The sequence below is a fragment of the Apostichopus japonicus genome, chromosome 8 (genome assembly GCF_037975245.1).
Source record: "Apostichopus japonicus isolate 1M-3 chromosome 8, ASM3797524v1, whole genome shotgun sequence".
In the NCBI taxonomy this organism is placed as follows: Eukaryota; Metazoa; Echinodermata; class Holothuroidea; order Aspidochirotida; family Stichopodidae; genus Apostichopus; species Apostichopus japonicus.
In genome coordinates this window covers 10665310-10685000 of record NC_092568.1, presented here as the reverse complement: position 1 = coordinate 10685000, position 19691 = coordinate 10665310, and the positions used below count along the sequence as shown (strand labels likewise).

General features: G+C 36.2%; 1 long non-coding RNA gene across 1 annotated transcript in view; it reads left to right on the top strand.

The window, feature by feature from the left end:
• The window catches only part of LOC139970598 (uncharacterized), a 49817-nt gene extending 30570 nt beyond the window's left edge, over positions 1-19247 (top strand). Inside the window, exon 3 of the long non-coding RNA XR_011794178.1 lies at positions 19148-19247. This is a non-coding gene — a long non-coding RNA (uncharacterized lncRNA). The remainder of the gene's footprint in view (positions 1-19147) is intronic.
• The last annotated feature ends 444 nt before the right edge of the window (positions 19248-19691 follow it).

Here is a 19691-nt window from a genome sequence, read left to right as displayed (position 1 = left end):
TATGGGTGGGGGGGGGGGATAACATAAGATTCACCCTACGCTCTCCGCCTGCATGCCAGGCACCTGCATGAGACATCTGTCGGTTTTTAATCCTCCCTGCCTGACTTTTGAGGGAGGGGTGGATTATGAGGAAGGGGACATGAAATCCACCCTCCCCCTTTCTCCTGTTGCCAATTCAATGTCAGGAGAAAACACAGAAACTTGTCAGATTTGAATTCTAAAGCTAGTTTGAAATTCTTTCAGAAGTCTATCATGCTAAAATATCGGGGCACTACAAATGACCTTTGAGACTACCATGCTAGTCAAGGGTTAAGAAGATGGCTATTGGTTTGGTCTGCGTAAAGAAGAGGCCCTTTTGACCTCGACGAGAATAGGATTAAATACTGGTATCAAAATTCCCAGATGCTGATATTAATAGAAAGCATACACTTACCTTTATACACTGCAAGGACACAAAAGTGGAACGTCATTTATAATTAGACAAGTTACTTAATAGTATTTTGTGCAGTAAGCTGTACAGCTTTATTTCACAAGGACTGAAAAATGAGGCCCTATCTTTGCTCGATTATTATGTTAACAAAATTCAGTATATGTCAAACATGGAAAGATGTAAAGATCAAGATTGTTATGACACTGTGAACACCAATATTTCACTAAACGTCTGTACTTAAAAAAATAGACCAGGTCAAAATTACAGAGGAACATAATCTTAGCATTCTAGTGAAATTTGCATACAATTCCTATGTACCGTTTTTTGCGATATTGACAGTTGAAGTTATCTGATATTCTACCAAAAGTGAACTTGAAGCAAACAGGTGTGATGTCATAGTTGCACACTGACAAATAATGGTTTGTTTTTTTCTTTATTTTTAAGTCTATTGATTTGACCTTGGATTGGATAGGGTAACTAGTTTGTCTAAAGGGGGATGTGAAGTATATAAAATACCAATGCCTATGATATGAGTATAAAATTAGATGTAAATTTTAATGGAAAACAAAACCGGGTGACTCTATTTGTTATCTACAAAAAAGAAAAAGAAAATAAAGGCCCTGACCGTTTTGGCAGATTTTAGCCGATCCTTAATTGCGCAGGCTGAGTTGTTGAAAGCATGACAAGCAACGTCAGTTAGTCCACCTCTCCATCCGGGTACTTCTACAGATTAATTGCGATGAAATATGATGAGGAAACTTTCAATTGTTCAGTTTGATATGGGTTCAATATTTTACCAAGTGTTTACAACATCTAACGTAAACAAATCAGTGTTGACCAAATCTTCCGTGGGTGCTATTATACACATATAGGGGAAGCGGAATAAAAATTATTGGCATAAATGACATCCCCGTGTCGTTAATGTCCAAAACAATAAAACACGGTAAACGTCTCAAGAAAAAGGACAAAAGAAAAATACGGAAGAAATTAACTAATTAACAGATCTTGTTTTTTGACATTTTTTCTGTGTGAGTTGGCTTCATTTACTTAGTCAATCGGATTCTTCTTATATTGGCTATAAAGATCATCAGGGTAAAGGAAAGCTTGGATAAACTTGGATGACAGAAACATACAATATTTTATGAACGCAGATCGTAAAGATTGACGTGCAAGTGTCCAAGGGGTTGCAAAAGACTTGGGTATTAAGTGGCTCAAGTAAATTACGTTAAGTTACTCTATTTTGGGTCATCGTTAAACTGGCGCCGTTTTGACCTGTCAAAGGGTCAGAGCAAAGAGCAAGAATAAAATGACCATGATATATTTACGACAGAAAAAACTCATGGAAATTGAAGAACTATATATATATATATACATATAGGACGCGATTCCTTACTCGTTCTCGTACTCGACTTCATGAGTTTGTACTTGTACCGATACTCGTACTCAACAAATATAACAAACCCAAATGTACTCATATACTAATGTATGGTTGTACTCGTATTTCACTCGAGTACTTTTCCACGTAGTTATGGTTTTGTACTCGATGGTAATACAGGTGACCTATCCGACCTGGGTAACCATATCTTGCACTGCATACCTACAACAGAGCACCAGAGTGCAAAATAGTTGTTACCATTCATTTACTGGTGAAAGTCTTAACTACCAGTACTTTATTGACACCTTAAAAAGATGAAGACAAACTCCATAGCGGTCGTATGGATATACTTGGATCCTAAATACTTTCCAGTAAGCCTATAGCTTATAACGTACCGTACCGTAACACCTATAGCAAACAGAATATGGCGTAATGCATAATTACCGGGGAGTGGGTCGAGGGGCGGTATAGCCTATAGGCACCTCCCCAAAGAACTATTTGGGGGAGGCCCGTCCTCCCCATCCCAAAAACAATATGGTCAGAAAAATAGTTTTCTTTTGGAAAATAGGTCTACCTGCCTCACTGGAAAAGCCTTGATCCCCTTTACCAAAAAGGCTGGGCTGCGTAGTACCTGATTGAATGTTACTTATATATAGTGTGTAATTGAATTCATGATAATTCTGTTCGACTTTATACAAATTGCCGTCGCCCAGGCTCGTGGTGTTTTATTTAGCGTTCTTTCACATGCATAAAGAATATTATTTGAACTTAAGAAAGTTACGACGTCAAAGGTGGAGAAATACACAGTTTATAAGATTTCAGCTTACAATCTTTCCGACAATGAATTCAAAATAGCTGCCCTTAAAATTTGTCGTGATTTCGTACCATGCTTGCATCTAGATGATTAGTTTGCTTGTGACGTGCCTTGAAAATATGCAAAGAATTCATTGTAACTGATGATTTCATGTATTTTGTAACAAATTTAGCAAACTTATTCAAGAGGACATTTCGGTATAGGCTATACGAAAACACCGTAAATTAACGTTCCCTTTGCTCCCATCATATTATGATACCGTTCTGAGAGAGCCAACAGTACTTATATATAACCACATAAGCTATTTTTGCAAATCCCTCGAATGAGTGAATCACCGCGGCCATTGTTAAAACTCATAAGTACCCCTTTATTGATTTTTATTGCTATTGTATAAATATAAGAGGGAAAGGTATAACGTCGCCTCCCCAAATCCAAGACTAAACTAAACAAGACTGGTCAAGGATATATAATTCCCAGCATTTGGTCCTATCATTTTGGTCCTATCAAGGTGACAGAAGTCCTTTGTTTGAGATGTGGTCTTAAAGTGTTAGATTAGTTTAATACTTGCAGAGTGGAATCAAAACAAGGAAAGCAATTATTTACCAAAATGAAAATAAGAAAGAAAAAAAGATTACTGGAGGTAACCTTTCTTTTGCCGCGACTTGTACAACTGTAATTTTATTTTTAGGAGCCCATGAATAGGTGGACGGTGGGCGGCTGGTGGCGGGCGGAGGGTGGTGGTGGGGTGCTGATGCAAGGAGTGTGAGTTTACTAAATGTATAATGACTGTAGGATATAAAAGTAGTATATATCTTGCGACTTCACCCCCCCCCTTGGGACTCCAAACGGGGCCAACTCGGGCGCCATTTCGGGAGACCACGTTTTTCGGGAGCCGTTTCGGGAGCCCCGTTTCTTTATCTGTTTGGGAGTGTTATCGAACCTCACAACTTTTTGTATTTATTATTTACTTATTATTATTATTCTTATTTTTATTTATTTTTATGTTTTTCTATTTATTTTTTGGTTTTGTAAAAGCGGGCACCCGTTTGGAGTCCCGAGGTCGTCATCGATGTTGTTATCGTTAATAGCAAGGAATTTAATTAACTAATTAATTATACATATACATGTCGCCCTATGTGAATTTAACTCTTTCCACAACACTTGGTGCGACATTGGCGATTTAATGTAAATACGTCACACTGGACCATTTTGTCTTTTTTTTCGGGGACCGTTTTCGGGAGCTTTGCTATTGATCTGTTTTGGAGTCTTATCGAATCCCACGACCTTTTCTTCCATATTTGAATATTCCAAGACAATACATTAGTTCCACGTTACATGGTACACTAACTGCAGAAGGGAATGTATACACACGTACACGCTAGGATCCTAGCGCTCCCGTTTGTAACAGAAGTGATAGTACCAAACCAGTAATAGTTGCAAGACCTGCCAATGCACTAATTAATATCCAGAATGTATACTTTCCCACGTGAATTACAAGTCCCAAACATCTTACGTAACGGTCAAGCGGCAGTAAACAAAAGCGCTTATCGGGAGTGTTAGATGTATCTAGAAGATACCATGCATCGGAGCCAAGGTCCTTCAAGATGAAGGAGATTGGAGAAAAACGAGTTGTAACGCGATTAGATGATAGGATGTCATCGTTATGTTGGGAATGCCCCTCTGGGAGCCGCAGGCACCCGTTTTTCGTGGGCCGTCTCCTGTTTTTTTTTTTCGGGAGCCGTTTCGGAAGCCTTCGTTTTAGATTGAAAGAGTAATATATAGGTATTTATATATTTGTACAAGTATGCTTGGTAAAGTATATAAAGGCCTAGGTATTTATATAAATATAAAAGTATACGTGTATAAGTATATTTTGTAAAGCAACGATAATAGATTTCAGTAACTTTAAAATCTGAATGAATAGGATTTGCAGGCTGAACGCGTGATTAAAGTAATCAGTACAAAAGTTGTTACGCAATATGCTATTCACATTGACCGAACCTTAGATATTACGACTCCAAATTTGGTCATACCAAATTATTGGGGATCGGTGGTGCTGCAGGACAGGCCTAATTGAACATGGGCACGAAAATCAAAGTAATTTCAATGGTGCTGATGTACTCCTAATCCCCTTAAGTTAGGACCTTGACAACATGATCATTTGTGCTGATGTTCTCCTAATCCCCTTACGTTAGAACCTTGACAATGTGATCATTGGTACTGATGTACCCCTAATCCCCTTACGTTAGGTCCTTGACAATATGATCATTGGTACTGATGTACCCCTAATCCCCTTAGGTTAGGACCTTGACAATATGATCATTGGTACTCATGTACTCCTAATCCCCTTAAGTTAGGAACTTGACAATATGGTCATTGGTACTGATGTACTCATAATCCCCTTACGTTAGGACCTTGACAATATGATCATTGGTACTCATGTACTCCTAATCCCCTAACGATAAGACCGTAACAATATGATCATTGGTACTGATGTACTCCTAATCCCCTTACGTTAGGACCTTGACAATATGATCATTGGTACTCATGTACTCCTAATCCCCTTACGTTAGGACCTTGACAGTATGATCATTGATACTCATGTACTCCTAATCCCCTTACGTTAGGACCTTGACAATATGATCATTGGTACTCATGTACTCCTAATCCCTCCCCCCCCCCCAAAAAAAAAAAGTTAAACGTAGGATATACACGGAATAGGGAATTTACCAATGCTTAAATTTAAGTTAAATCGTAAATGTATAACGAGAGCAGACTTAACGTCTTAAACTACCTCCAATCAAAGATTGCAATTGGTTGAATCGGTCATGAATATTCATATATAAGTCTATATGCTAATGAAGCAAGAACCCAGCATATATCCAGTCTAGGCTAATTCAAGTCATTTGCATGTCACCATCATTATGAATTAGGACAAACGATAGCAAATTATTTGATAGAAATCTTCCCCAACCTGTGCAAATGTAACCTGGCAACAGGTATCAAATAACCTCCAAACAGTTGCTATGGTAACCAAAGAGATTAGCACAGATTTCGTTTCACACAATCAGGCCAACAATTAACTTTGTTTTGTATACTATTATAGTTTGTCTACTTTTCATTTCATCTTTAAAAAAAAGCTACATGAAATCGCTACCAGAAGAAAAATAATCTAACTCGATCCGTTTTGTGTGTTTAATTGAATTAAACTTAATCCTAGAATAAATATAAAAAAAGAAAGAAAATTTGTTGGGATATAACTACGACTTGAGTATTTTTCAATTTTCTTTATAACTTGTGATGACCGCCTTTCCGTGCTCTTTCTTTTCTCTTTGCCTTCATTATGGTTTTCTTTTCCTTTTCGTTTCACGTCTGGAATTATCTTTGGTACTCTTCGTTCTTTCAGTTGTGAGAGATTGTTGTGCCCGCAGAGTTTATAATTAGGTTTGAGATTTGATTGAATCTAATTGGATGAGTGTGAGGTTGTATTATCCGCTACATATCAAGCCAAGCCTCGAGGAGGTATGGGCCGTACCGATCTGCCAAAAAAAAAGAGGTCAAAACAGGTCATTTTCATGTAACCTCAGCACGGATAGATTCCATTATTGCGCTGAAATTTGACAGCTATAGTACAAGTGTGATCTAGGAAAGTTTATAGGCCTATTTATGTCAATAAAGGGCAGTACCATTGCCAGGCTGGAGGAAGGGGAACCCACTTTAGAAACGTATGTGTCCCTACCTCCCCCCCCCCCACATCCAGCCCACCCGTCTCATTTGCCCAAAATGCAAATATAATGACATAATTATTTAAGGACATTAGCCTCACATATAACAATTTAGATCAGTATAGTGGCAATAACTTTGCAAGTTACATGATACAAATTTTGTGTCCTCCATAAATGTTGGGTGCTCCTCCTTAACTTATCGGTGCCCCTCCCTAAATTGTCGAGACCCCTCCCTAAATTGTTGGTGCCCCTCCCTCCGCCCAACTCAGAATTCCTGTCCACGGTCCAGCTGAAGTTTTGAAGAATGAAACAGTACTAAATCTTATTAGTTGATATATGTATATTGTATTTCAAGGAGCATCGGACTCGCCTTCCAATTCTCTTCTTTCAAACCTGTGACGTAACAGCTTCGGAAGTTCACATTCCTTACATATAGTCCTTCACGAAATCGTCCTCTTAATTTTTCAACAACTTCAAAGTAAATAGTCAAGATGAAATCTTGTTTTACCCTGTTTACTGATAGCAAACGCAAAGTTCACAACTTGTTGCACATCGAACTTGACGCAAACAAGCGTGATGTCATAGATACGATCTAAAAAATAATAAATAAACTTTGGACTATTCTTTTCGATTAAATCATTCTGCTTTGAATGTTGATAAATTTTTGATTCTATTGGTCTACACTAAAATTTCAATAAGTTTCATAAATGAAGAAAAATTCAACGGTTTGAAGATTTCCGCTGATTGGTAAAAATTTAAACAAGAATCCCTCTGAGCCACAACAAATTGTTACTATTATTTAGACGCTTTAATTCCTCTCTTAATTAAAGTTGATTTTGGCGAAAGAATGTCTTAATCTTATTTGACTACTACTATCGACAGGTAATTTTTGTTGACCTGAGGCAGAATTTTAGCATAATACGTCACAGACCAAGTAAAGAGAAAAGCAAACTTGAAGTGCGAACTTGAAGGACACTTGATGGACACAGATGGACACTTATCCCATTATAAAAAGTATATATGGTGAAGAGAATGTAAAACAACTGAAATTTATTCGTTCATTTAGGGATACGTGTATTGATTGTTTGTATAATTTTCGTCAAGATATCGATGACAAACTCTCATAATAGTGCAGTTGATAAATCTAACCGGTCAAATTCTATTAAATAATGGAAAACACTCAAATATTTTGAAATTTCCAATTTTCAAAAATGAAATGGTGACAAAATGTGTCTAACTGCCCCCTCCCTCCAAGAAAAAATGTTAGAAAATATCCATTGTTAACTCTTTTTTTTGGGGGGGGGGGTGGGGTGGTTGTGTATTTTACCAAACTGGCACATATGGTTATTTTGATGATGACGACGATGGTGACGATGATTACGATGATGACGACGAAGACGATGATGAGTAGGATGGTCAAAAGTAAACATTGAAAATAAATTTTTGTTGAAAACGTTTGGACTTAGGTCTTTTACTTTGTTTTTGTTATTCTCACACACGGGAATGTGTTTCTTCATTAAAAACAATAACAAATACAAATAATACTTGCATTATACAGTGATTTTACCGAAATCTAGTAATTTCGTCCAAGTATCTTCTACAATGATACAACAATACTTCAGTTTACCGTAGGTGATAAATCTATATAGCGTTGAACTTGGACACGAATTCACATCTTACCGTGTAGAGTGCACATATACGGCCCAGTGTGTGCAAAACTACATTAGAGTCCAAAGAAGTTCAAAACCACAAAGTATTTGGCCGCATTACAATGTGGTTGACAAAAACGTCATGTTTCTTCTGCATTGCGGGGATAGTCGGGGGGTTACACACCCCCTGGCCTCTGAACCACAGATTCAAGTCGATGTTATCACTGACGTGATCTTGCAGATGTCCTCAAACTATTATCCTTCGTTTGAGCAACAGGCCTATATCTTGTGATGCAATAAAAAAATATATCAAAAAAAGCAGTACAGAGAAAGCCTATATGAGAAAGTTCTATAGTTTTTCAGTATGTGCTTGTTTTACGTTAATTGCGAGATTTTGGGCATTTTGAGAGGAAGGAGGAAGGGTATGCATGAGATGAGGGGTGGGGAGGGGCGGAAGGGACAGCTTACGTTGCCGAGAGAGCGACACACAAACGATATCATTAAAATGATTGAGAAAATTGCCTTGTGTTAGCCATCTTTTCTAAGATTACGAGTTTTTCCAAATTCTAAATTGATACATGTAGGCTTTTGTAGACGAAGTGTAAACGATACATTTATGTATACTGTGAACAGTATGAGAACAGAGCTCACAGGGTTGTAAGCTAAGAGTATTGTGACTTTTTCCAAGCGCGTAGCCAGGGGATGGGTGGTCGCCCTCCCTCCCCCCCCCCCACAAGAAAAATGAGATATGAGAGAGAAAAATAGAGAGAGAATTTGGAGAACAGTGTAAAGAGATCTAACACAAAGTTTCAGAAGTGTGGAAATTGGAATAATTCATTCCCATTTATGACTAAAAATATATTTTATATAGGTATAGCGGTATATCTAAGCCTATTTTCCACCACACTTTTGAAAAGCTATCAACGCCCGGCAGCTATCAGAAAGGAATGCATACTACCATATCGTAGGCTATACGTGTAGAGGCAGACATAGAACAGAAATGTAATTTGGTCGACTGTATTCATTCGATTTGGCCGGTAAATTCTCTCAATTTAAAACTGGCAACCCGCTTCTGTATGCTGTGAACTTCAAACTGGTGTCACAACGTGACATCATCGTATTGTTTGTTTTGTATTGTCTGGCTACTGTCACATAAGTGCCATGCGATTTGACTAGATATGCCACCCTATAGAATTAGCTTCTATTTTGAGTGAGTTAATATATACTTGAATAAGTTCTACCCAACGAATCAATATTAGGCTCATCATATGCAGTATTATGAACATTTTTATATTATTTTTCATAGCTAAAATCTCGGCCGATTGGAACAAAATTGACATTTCTGAAGCCTCTAAAGTCCACCGTATCGTATAGCTTCCAGGAGCTAAACTGTTCAATTTGGGTAAAGAAACATTCATAACAGTACAGGCACCATGGTTTCAAGTGTTGAGGAATGTGGGCATATTGCAAAAGTACCTTATGACCGAACTGGTCGCGCGCGAAACTTCCCACTACCCTACTCGAACTCTTTCCCCCTTCAGCCTCCCCCCCCCCCCCCATGTGAAAAAGTTTGGTTATACCACTGCTCCAAACAAATTAATACGCGAACGCAATAATGACAGAATAATATTTAAACGCAGGGCACAGGAAAAAAATCTCCCTTGGAAACAAAAGAAATAACAATGTTACAAGGAGCCCGTTCACCCAAATGAAGCCCATGACTGTATACCTGATAATTCTTACATTGACGATGATCAAATCCCTAGCACTCGACCCCTCCCTTCCTCTGTATCTACTCTCAATATGCCTACGTATTGCATACCTAGTATGTATGGTATGTATCTTGCAAATATAGATATTGTAATATGGACCTCGAGGAAGGTATTTCAAACCAATTAATACACGCGAACGCCGTGTATTACAGATTAAACGTAATTAAAGGAACAAAGATATGTTATGGGAAACAAAAGAAGCAAGCCTATAAGAGGAAACGTTACCCAATGATGAGGTGACAAACCTCCCAGGTTTGCTGGTCATGTTTGTGGCTTTGCTTGACCTGAATAATATCACTTGACCGTCCTTACTATTGCGATCAAGTTTCCCATGACAACGATTGACCAAAATGTGGGCAAAAAAATCTGCTATGAATTAAACCCCTTGCGAAAAGAATATTCCTGTGCATGGTTTATCAAGGTATTAGAGAAACGTTTTCTTCAATCGTATAAATATGGAACATTATCATTACCATTCTTAGGGAATGTTTAAAGCACAAAACATTTAGGCTAAACAGTTTCTTTAGTACAGCAGCTTGGATAGTTTTGACATTTTGTTTTTGCCGGAGTTTCTCGATAACTATCTCGTATCACATACCAGCTAGTATATGTCGTTTAAGTTTCATTTTAAATAGTTAATTGAAAGTTGAAGAAAGAATTGAACTTTGTTAGATTGCCTTTAATTAAATTCATGTAATACTACATTGAGAAGCATCAATCCGGGACACGAAATGACCAAGTTCGAATTGAATTCGTTCATTCATTGTCATCAAATTTCACCTGGTAATAAATTCTAGGGAGTTTGTCTTATGATGATAATTTTCAATCTTGTTTGAGAAAAATATAAAATATGATATTCTCGCCCTAACATCGCTACGCTAAATCTACCCCTCCCTCACCACCCCCCCCCATCCCTCACCCCACTTACCTTACGCCGTACGTGGTGTTACACCTGCAATTGGAGTAACACATATAGGTAAATTTTATACCTACTAACTAACTAATTTGCCGACAACATTACAAGTCTCTCAACAGAAATGCACTTTGAATGTATTTCTTTTGGATCCAATCGCACCCCTCCGTTCCATTTTCTCTCGTCGAACGATCTACGTGGATGATTAACATCTTCGTTAAATGTTACAACCTTTTGTCATACGTTGGTTCATAAGGGAGATTCCCCAATAGTTAGATTATACCTGGTAATAAATTCCAGGGCATTTGTTTCTTGTGATGATATTCTTGCTTTTTAGAAAAACTCAAGGTTTGAAAGAAAACCGAATGTTATTCTCGCCCAAACATCACACCACCCCCCCCCCCCCCTTCTCCCTCTCTCCCCGTGGGTGAGTTTAATTCTAGCATTTCACAAGGCTCGATAAACATCCACCGTCTGCGTCAGTCATATAGCAAATAAATATGCTAAAATTGCGGGACTAATCGGCTAAAATGGACCGACGCCACCCCTTTACATCAGACTTGACCGTTAAATCCCCTCTCGAGTGGTTTCACAATTTAGGGTAATGCTGTTGTTTCCCTGAAAACGGATCCAAAGTTTATGAATTGAAAATATGCGTTTGGATATTTTGTGACTTTGAAGCCACATTACGATTCAGTTACACAACTCTTCAATATTTAATGCCTCGGGGAAGACTAGAAAGGTCAGAGTGTGAAGGTGACACAAAGGTTGGCTTGTCTGGTGGCGAGGGTAGGAAAGAAAAGAAAAAAAAAAACCTTGTCGACGACGTTGCGGTATGAACGAGTACAGTGACCATGGAGGTGTTATAATCTGTGTTTGTTACATCGATTATCATATAATATTTTTGTTTGGTAATTTTGCTAGAGAAATTTCTGCCAAATTTTCTCTCATATATATATATATATATATATATATATATATATATATATATATATATATATATATATATATATATATATATATATATATATATATATATATATATATATATATATATATATATATACATATATGTATATATATATATATATATATATATATCCAGGATCCAGGAGGGGGAGGGTGTAACCCTAGGGCCATTGAAGCCTACTTTAATGTAGAACGGGGTTCTTGGGGTCCTCTTCCAGCACTGAGGCATGATTAAGACTGTAACTTAGGTTTTTCCAATAACGTCTATACTCATGTCATTTTGCATGCTAATAAATATATACGTCTCAATTTCTGTGAGTTTGAAAAGGGGGTGGGCTTGGTGTACACCTCCAACCCCATCCTCGATCCTGGTCTGTTTTGTAGTTTAGCTTTTGAAGAAGATCCTGCTAGGATCGAATCGTCAGGCCAACTAACTTTTACACATTATCTTACACAGGCTCTCTAGTGGATAAGCAGTTTGCTAACAGTTTTATTTTATTTTTATTTTGTATTTTTTTCCCCTTATATTTTGTAAAATATTTTCGGACATTGACCCAATTACAGATTGAAACATTTTTAATCTAGTACTGATATCATGAAGTTTTAAGTCTTTGACGTCATCCACAATTATGTCAAACGAAATAATTGGAATGCCACTGAACGTCGACCGCGGTTTATAATTTCCTTATGAATAATCGGACATACAGTCAAAGTTGGCGTACATCTAGGTCATGAAAAGCTGGGTCATTTCTATATCTAGATCACTGTTTAATCATGATTCTGGCATTATTTCTCACAATTTATTTAATGTACGTTAGTACATTAAATAAATATATAATTTTGTGCTTTCATTTCGTTAATTTTAACTTATTTAAGGGGATATGTTATGTCATCAATTAACCTACTTTGACAAGTCAGTTGGATGCTTGGTAATTGCGGTATATATATATATATATATATATATATATATATATATATATATATATATATATATATATATATATATGGGACATTAATTTGAATACATTTTGTCAGATTAACTGAATTTCTACCCAACAAAATAATGACTCTACAAAAGATGTCTTTAACTTCTATTTACTAATATTATTTAACTGTATTATGAGAAGAACATATTTCGATTGCGGCCATCTGCAATCTCAACAGTCGCATTAGTCCAATCGAACGAGATTCTGAAAAATGCAGGATAGATTGTACCTTGGATCTCAGGTGAGTCCTGCAGATTAAATTATGCTTTAAATTCATCGCCCTTAAATAAGTTAATGAACTCTTGTCAAATTTTCAATAAAACTCAATTTCAAATTAAGAAAGCAGCTACATCCTATTATAACATATATTTCTGCTATCTGAGAAAGAATGAAAGAAATAGAAAATGGCGAATCTTTCTAGAAAAGTACTTGACCCTGGGTTTGTAGAGTCTTTGTCTTATTAATTGCTACCGCCCACTTACACCGTCAACTTTTTTAATTGCCTGTAATGTGATCTATGTGATTCCGTGCAACTGGGTAGAGATTAATTAGTGAATGTGTTTTTATTGCATTAAACGGTTATCGTAACTTGGAAACCAGTTATAAAACCTTCTGCGTTTTATAGTATATAGATACACATCACACTTTGATTCGTATTACAGATATGCCGCAGGTGACATATCAATTTAAAGTGGTCTATTGAATTTAGCCAAAAAGGAGTAAAATAAAAAACAAACTTAGTAATAAATGAACGAATAAAAATAATATGAAACAATGAAAGAATGAATGAAATTTCAGACCAGTTTTTGTCTTTGAAGGGATTGACTTTTTAACCAGGAATGCCAGAAATAGTCAGTCAGTCTTTAACCTCTCCCCCCCCCCCCTTCCAAAGAAACAGAGAACACAGATGAAAAGATGAAAATTCATAAAATTGAACTTCGCTCGTTACCATTCTTGGCATATTAATTTTTGGACATTTACGGAAAAAACAACAACTAGGGAACAGTTCTGTTGGTGAGGCAAGGGAAGTCGGTTTCGATTTCGAAAGTCTGCATTCACAATGAATATAGCCAACTAAATTCGTAGGTTATATTGGATACATTTACCTGATTGTTCACGCCTCTGGCAAGGAACAATTATTGGTACAGTGTAGGAAATTGAAAAAGGGAAATTTCAAGCCCAATTTCTAACGTATAGTCCACGTACATTTTTGCCGCCATCACTGTATTTGTTGATCAATTCCGTCACTGAAATCTGGTATAAACATTGTCTGATGATACGTAGAATATATGAGGGGAATGTTGCGTTTGACTGATGGTCCCAGATCTATGGTTACAAGTGGGTAAAAGGTTGCATTTTCTCTTTATAGCAGAATGGTAAGGAATGGGAAGGGGAGCAGGGTGGGGGGGGGTAGTAGGGGAATATCGTCAACATGAACATCGCTGTTCAGTCTGATTTCACTAATTCAACATTCCTTTATACTGTCGTGCAAAATATAAGATATCTCTGCTTTAATAATGATGAATATAACATTTTTTAAACTACACATGTCCTCTTCTCCACTATACTGCTTTAAAGTTTTGGTATTCATTATACTTAAAGCAGTTAGCTGTAGCGAATATGAACGAATATACATAGCCTATATATCTATATATATTTATATATATATATATACATATATATATATATATATATATATATATATATATATACATATATATATATTTATTGTCGTTTGTGACTATAATTCAACCGTCGGAAAAAAAGAAAGATAAGATAATATTATCACAAACTGTCATAAGTAACTTATTTTTTCTCCTCATTTGCATATATAGTTCGAGGTAAAAATGTATTACTTTTTTCTTATAAAATTTATGAAGGCCAAGTACTCATTGATTTATTTCTTTGCGGGTTAGTGTACGATATATAAAGGAGCTTATCTGACACTGCTCGATTAGGGTCCTCCTCACCCCCACCTACCCACCCACCCACCCTCAACTTCACACCTGTCACACCGATCTGGAATAGGGCTAAAACCGTCAAGTGGTTGGATTGTGTTCTTTTTAACTTTAATGTAATATTAATTTCTTCTCTGTTCTGTAGTACAACGCGTGATATTTCTAAATTCTTCAATATATGTACATAACGTAATTGACTAAGAATCAATTGTTATAAACAGTTATATATAAAATGAGTAAGTTCTCTAATTTCTTTTGTCTCAATGTGGACATATGAATCTGATTATTTTCATGTCTGTTTTTGAACGTAATTTTACAAACGTCATAAAAGCTGTGATTTGAATAACATTTTCATATGACTATTCTTTATACACTAGTGACAATGTTTTGCAACGAATAAAGTTTTTGCAGGCCCGTACCACCCATCCCCCCCCCCCCCACACACACACATACAGATAAATCAACTACTATAGATAAGTTCAAGAAATTAAAATGACTAGATTCCAGTTCTGTTGGATCCAAATTTATTCTTATCGGTTTATTTTAAAATCCAAATGTTCAAATGCAAAATAAACAATGATTTTTTTTCTCTTCTTCATTTTCCTGCCTCTCTCTCTCTCTTATCCTTGTTGTTTTATTTCTATAGATTCATGTGTACAGCAATATATACACTTTAGGGCATATGCATAATTCCCATATGAATTAAATTAATCGAACACAATGCCATAGTCTTTTGGCGAGGTTTTAGCCTCAAAATTGTTACGAAATGTGTCTAACTGATTAAAAAACGAACTTTTCTTGTATTATCGTGTGAGTATTTGTGTCTTACTGTGTCCCAGGAGAATAACGGTTTTGGCTTAAACCGTCGTCGACGGTTGTGAAATCATGTGTTAAAATCTACTTGTTTCTATGTCAGTGACATATCTAACAGTCTGCAGATGAGAATGGAAATAAAACAAACACATACACACACACACACACACACACAAAAAAAGATCAAAAATAAAAAAAAATTGGGGAAACGTGTCGAAAGTGATTATCTCAAACAAGCAAATGCTTGTAGCGATGAGGACATTTTTTGAAAGAAATCGGTCATGGCAGAATTAAAAAGGCGAGTTTTAATTGTCTATATTATGATCCCGAGGGTTGAGGGAAGCTGTTCTCCTAACGAAGGAAAGGGGGCAAAAACGACAGGTGCATTGTACTAAACACATTCTAACGTGTCATCTTCTCATTTCCTGCAATTTTTTTGCTTCTTTCTATCTTTCTTTTTCTCTTTTTTTTTGTGTGGCTATACTCTCTTTCTTTTTTAGGTCAAGATACACAAACTAGCCCGTTAGCATGCACCAATGTAATATTCGTTTTAAACTGTTTCTTTGTTTCAAGAGAAAAGAGCCTATCGTATTTCAATTTACCGAAGTTGGCACAGCTAACGTCGGCTGCCATTGTTACTCAAGGCAATGCGAGATGAGTTTTTCATGATAAACTGCGATAATAGCCAAATAGACTAATTACAAAAACAAAGGCATAGTACGTGAAGTGATTGTTATGACGGTCCTCTTAGCTTAACTCAAAAAAAAAAAAAAAAAAAAAAACATACGAAGGGATATGGAAATCACCGCGACTTCCATAGGATTAGTCACTGGGCTTCGGCAGCTATTGGAAAGAAATGTTCATGCCATTTATTAACTTGGCAAAGTGGATCATTTCAATGAATCCGCAACTATTTTTGTTACCATTGATACGCGAATGAGTTTCTCAACTTTATTGTATCACATGCTGCCGTATCAAATGCTAAGCGTATTGGGAGGGTTTGGCTGGAGATGAAGAAGGGAGGGGAGGGAGGGAGGGGAGGGGTAGGGGTTACAAGACGCGCGAAATTGATACTCTCCGCCAAATCGGCCCGAACGAATGTTTCGAGAATATTATATTCCTTTCAAAGTCAAATTCTTATGTATAATTTGAGAAAAAAATCCGAGTTCAATGGGTGAGCCTATAGGCCTTATATTTGCATACTCGTTCAATATACGCTCCTTTTTAATTTTTGTAGGCATATTTGAAAACATTTAATTCAGATCTGATACTGGTACTTCCTATATAACGAACGTATCCGTTTCACTTTAGCATCTGACAGAAATTCGTTCCGACCGACCACTGACAAGTTTGAAACTTTGCTGAAACAAAAACACTTCAGCTGTATAATTGAGAAAAACCAAATGATTATTAAAACCACTTATTATTATTATTATTATTGTTTTTATTTAGATATTGCTGACATGTAGTCATTTATTTCAAATAATGATCGGTTCTAAAATCACTAGCATTGATCGACAAGGTATAGAATTCCTCCTGTGGTTTTATTGTTTCTTCATATCTAGGAAATAATACATTTATGTCTAGAAAGAGGTCGTCGCCATTTTAAGAAGACAATAAATTCTTCTTTTCCGTTTCTGTTTCGTTCGTCGTCGCAATGATTGTCTATGTGCACACGCATAGTAAACATGAGGAATTTAGGCTTCTAGAAAACGCACCCAAGAAAATAGGTTCTTTTTTATGACCCATACAAATTACTTGAAATTAGTAACATAAGATTCAAAAGCTGAATATTGCGCTTGGCCCGAAGCTTACAGGTGGGAACCGTGCAACTTTAAACTGTGTCTGTTGTCAATCGAATAACATATTAGAGAGAATATGTTTTCGAAACCGTTTCTTTGTTCTAGATAATGTTTAGATGAGAATAAGTATACGGTATTGCGTTTATTACTCTTTGTGCAAATCTTTGCCACCCTCCGCCCCTCCCACCTCACCTCCAGTACTAATTAACAAAAACAACCTCCAGGATTGCATTGGAAATATCACCTCTCTAGCTCCCAAACCCCCTTATTTTAGTACCTTTAACACATCCGTACTATAACATTAGACAAAATAAGATCATTAACTATGATTATTACAAAATATATATTATAAAATATGTTTATTCGTATCATTACAATGCCGACGCACCCACCCCGTTGTAGTTCAACAAACCCATACCGGATTTACAAGATATAAAATGCAATAACTATATCGACTGACGACAAACTAACGAGAAATAAACCCAAAACGGTATAACACGATAAAACATGATAACATTCCGACTTCCCCTCTAAGCTTCGCTGTACTGCGGTCCCCCCCCCCCTCCCTTCCCCTCGCCGACGCCCTCACTTTCGTATTCAGCAACAAAACACTCGACGTAACTGAAGATAATATATCAATACTCGTGGTTACAATATATCTGACCTTCGAACCCATTAACCCTCACCAACTTAACCCCACCCCACACCCACCCCACACCATCTTCACGCCTTCTGCTCCAATCAACAATGTCATCAGCACCGCGTCCGGTCTATGTAAAATATGACGGGAAGAAAATATAATTATTCGATTATTTTAAGTACTGCATGGTATTTTTTTATTCTACAGAAATCACACCTTTCTACAATTTAACCATGAGTTCTTAATAAAATTGTGGTTTTGGTATCTTAAAATCAAGAGATTGTTCTAAATTTATATCTCATTAAAGATGGGATCGATAAAATATACTTTATCTTATTTTAATTCTTCATGAGTCCTGCAGTATTAGCCATCCCAAAGAACCATAAACGGAAACCAAAAATACAAGAAGGCGGAATGAAATCTACACCCAAATCCCTCCCAACCCCCCCCCCCCCCGCCCACCTTCTATTGCCCTTTAGCGATGTCAAATTAATTGGCTCCTACATTTTTCTTTCTTTCTTTTTTGTCGTCCAATCCAAACTGGACAATATCTATGACGAAGACCTCTTTTATTTTTTTTTTTAGTTCTATCTTGTTCACTTTCATCTAGTATAACTCCAAAGTGGTGGTGTTGTTCTACATAATATCGTCCACCAGTCGTTCTCACCTTCGGCAGGATAAATAATCCCACAAAACAAATTAAAGCCTATGCCTAACGGTGTACCATCTCCGACAACTTTATTAACTTAGCTGTTTGCTTAAAACACAAATCGAACACGATTGGAAAAAGTTACCATCGATTCGCAAAGTTTAACTAGGATAAAGGAGTCAAAGAAAAACTTAGGTTCAAAAAGAAGCAGAGAAAAAAAAGGGAAAAAAATCTGCAAAATACCCGACTATTTTTCTTTCCCTTTTACTTGTTTTTATCTTTCCTTTTTTCCGTATATAAAGCAGAGGTTATAATGGCCTAAACAGATTAACCCAGAAAATAGCTTCTTCCCTGCAGGGTCGAAACGATTTAATGAAAGTAATTTTCACGCTGATGTACCCTGCTAAGAAACATTTAACTGACTTTTATTTCTACACCTGGTCAATATGGCAGCTATTTGTTAAAAAATCTGTAATAATGAAGAGGTACCTTGTAATGTTCTTATACCGATAAACACCGCTTGTCCTTATCAATAAACTTGTCGCTTTGACAGCTACAGAGAGATCAACTTCTTCTCAAATCTCCTCTTATCCCTTTTCATTCTTTCTTTCTTATTTTTTTCTTTTTTCTTCCCTATTTATATTTTCTTCAGGTTCGTGTTGACTTTCCGTTTCCGTTGGCATGCAGGAGAACTCTTTATTTCGTCTTTGCATTGTTTTGTAAATGTGGAAGCTTTTTTACCCCCGAATTTGTGTTAAATCAGGTAAATTCGATCAATTTTCCGTTTCATTTCTTAATTTTTTAATTACGTTAATGTTTGTATTTGTTTCTGAAATCATGATATTCTGACTTAATATTTTATTTGTTTATTCCTGGAATATTTTTTTTTTTAGCCTGTTTGCATTTCTGTTCGCTTCTCTCTTTCTTCTTTCGTTAACAGAAATAGCCTTTAATATTGTATGTATTTATTATATTATTAATGTTTTCATATATATTTTATTGAAATATATTAATTATATATATATATATTTAATATCTTTCATTAACATATATAGGCTAAGTAATAATGCTCAAATTTTTACTTTCTTTTCTATAAAGTTATGAGAATAATGTATTACATTTTCTGTTATAATTCTATTCATTTTTATTTCAAAATTACATTTTCAATATTGGTGATTGTCTTTCCATCATATTTG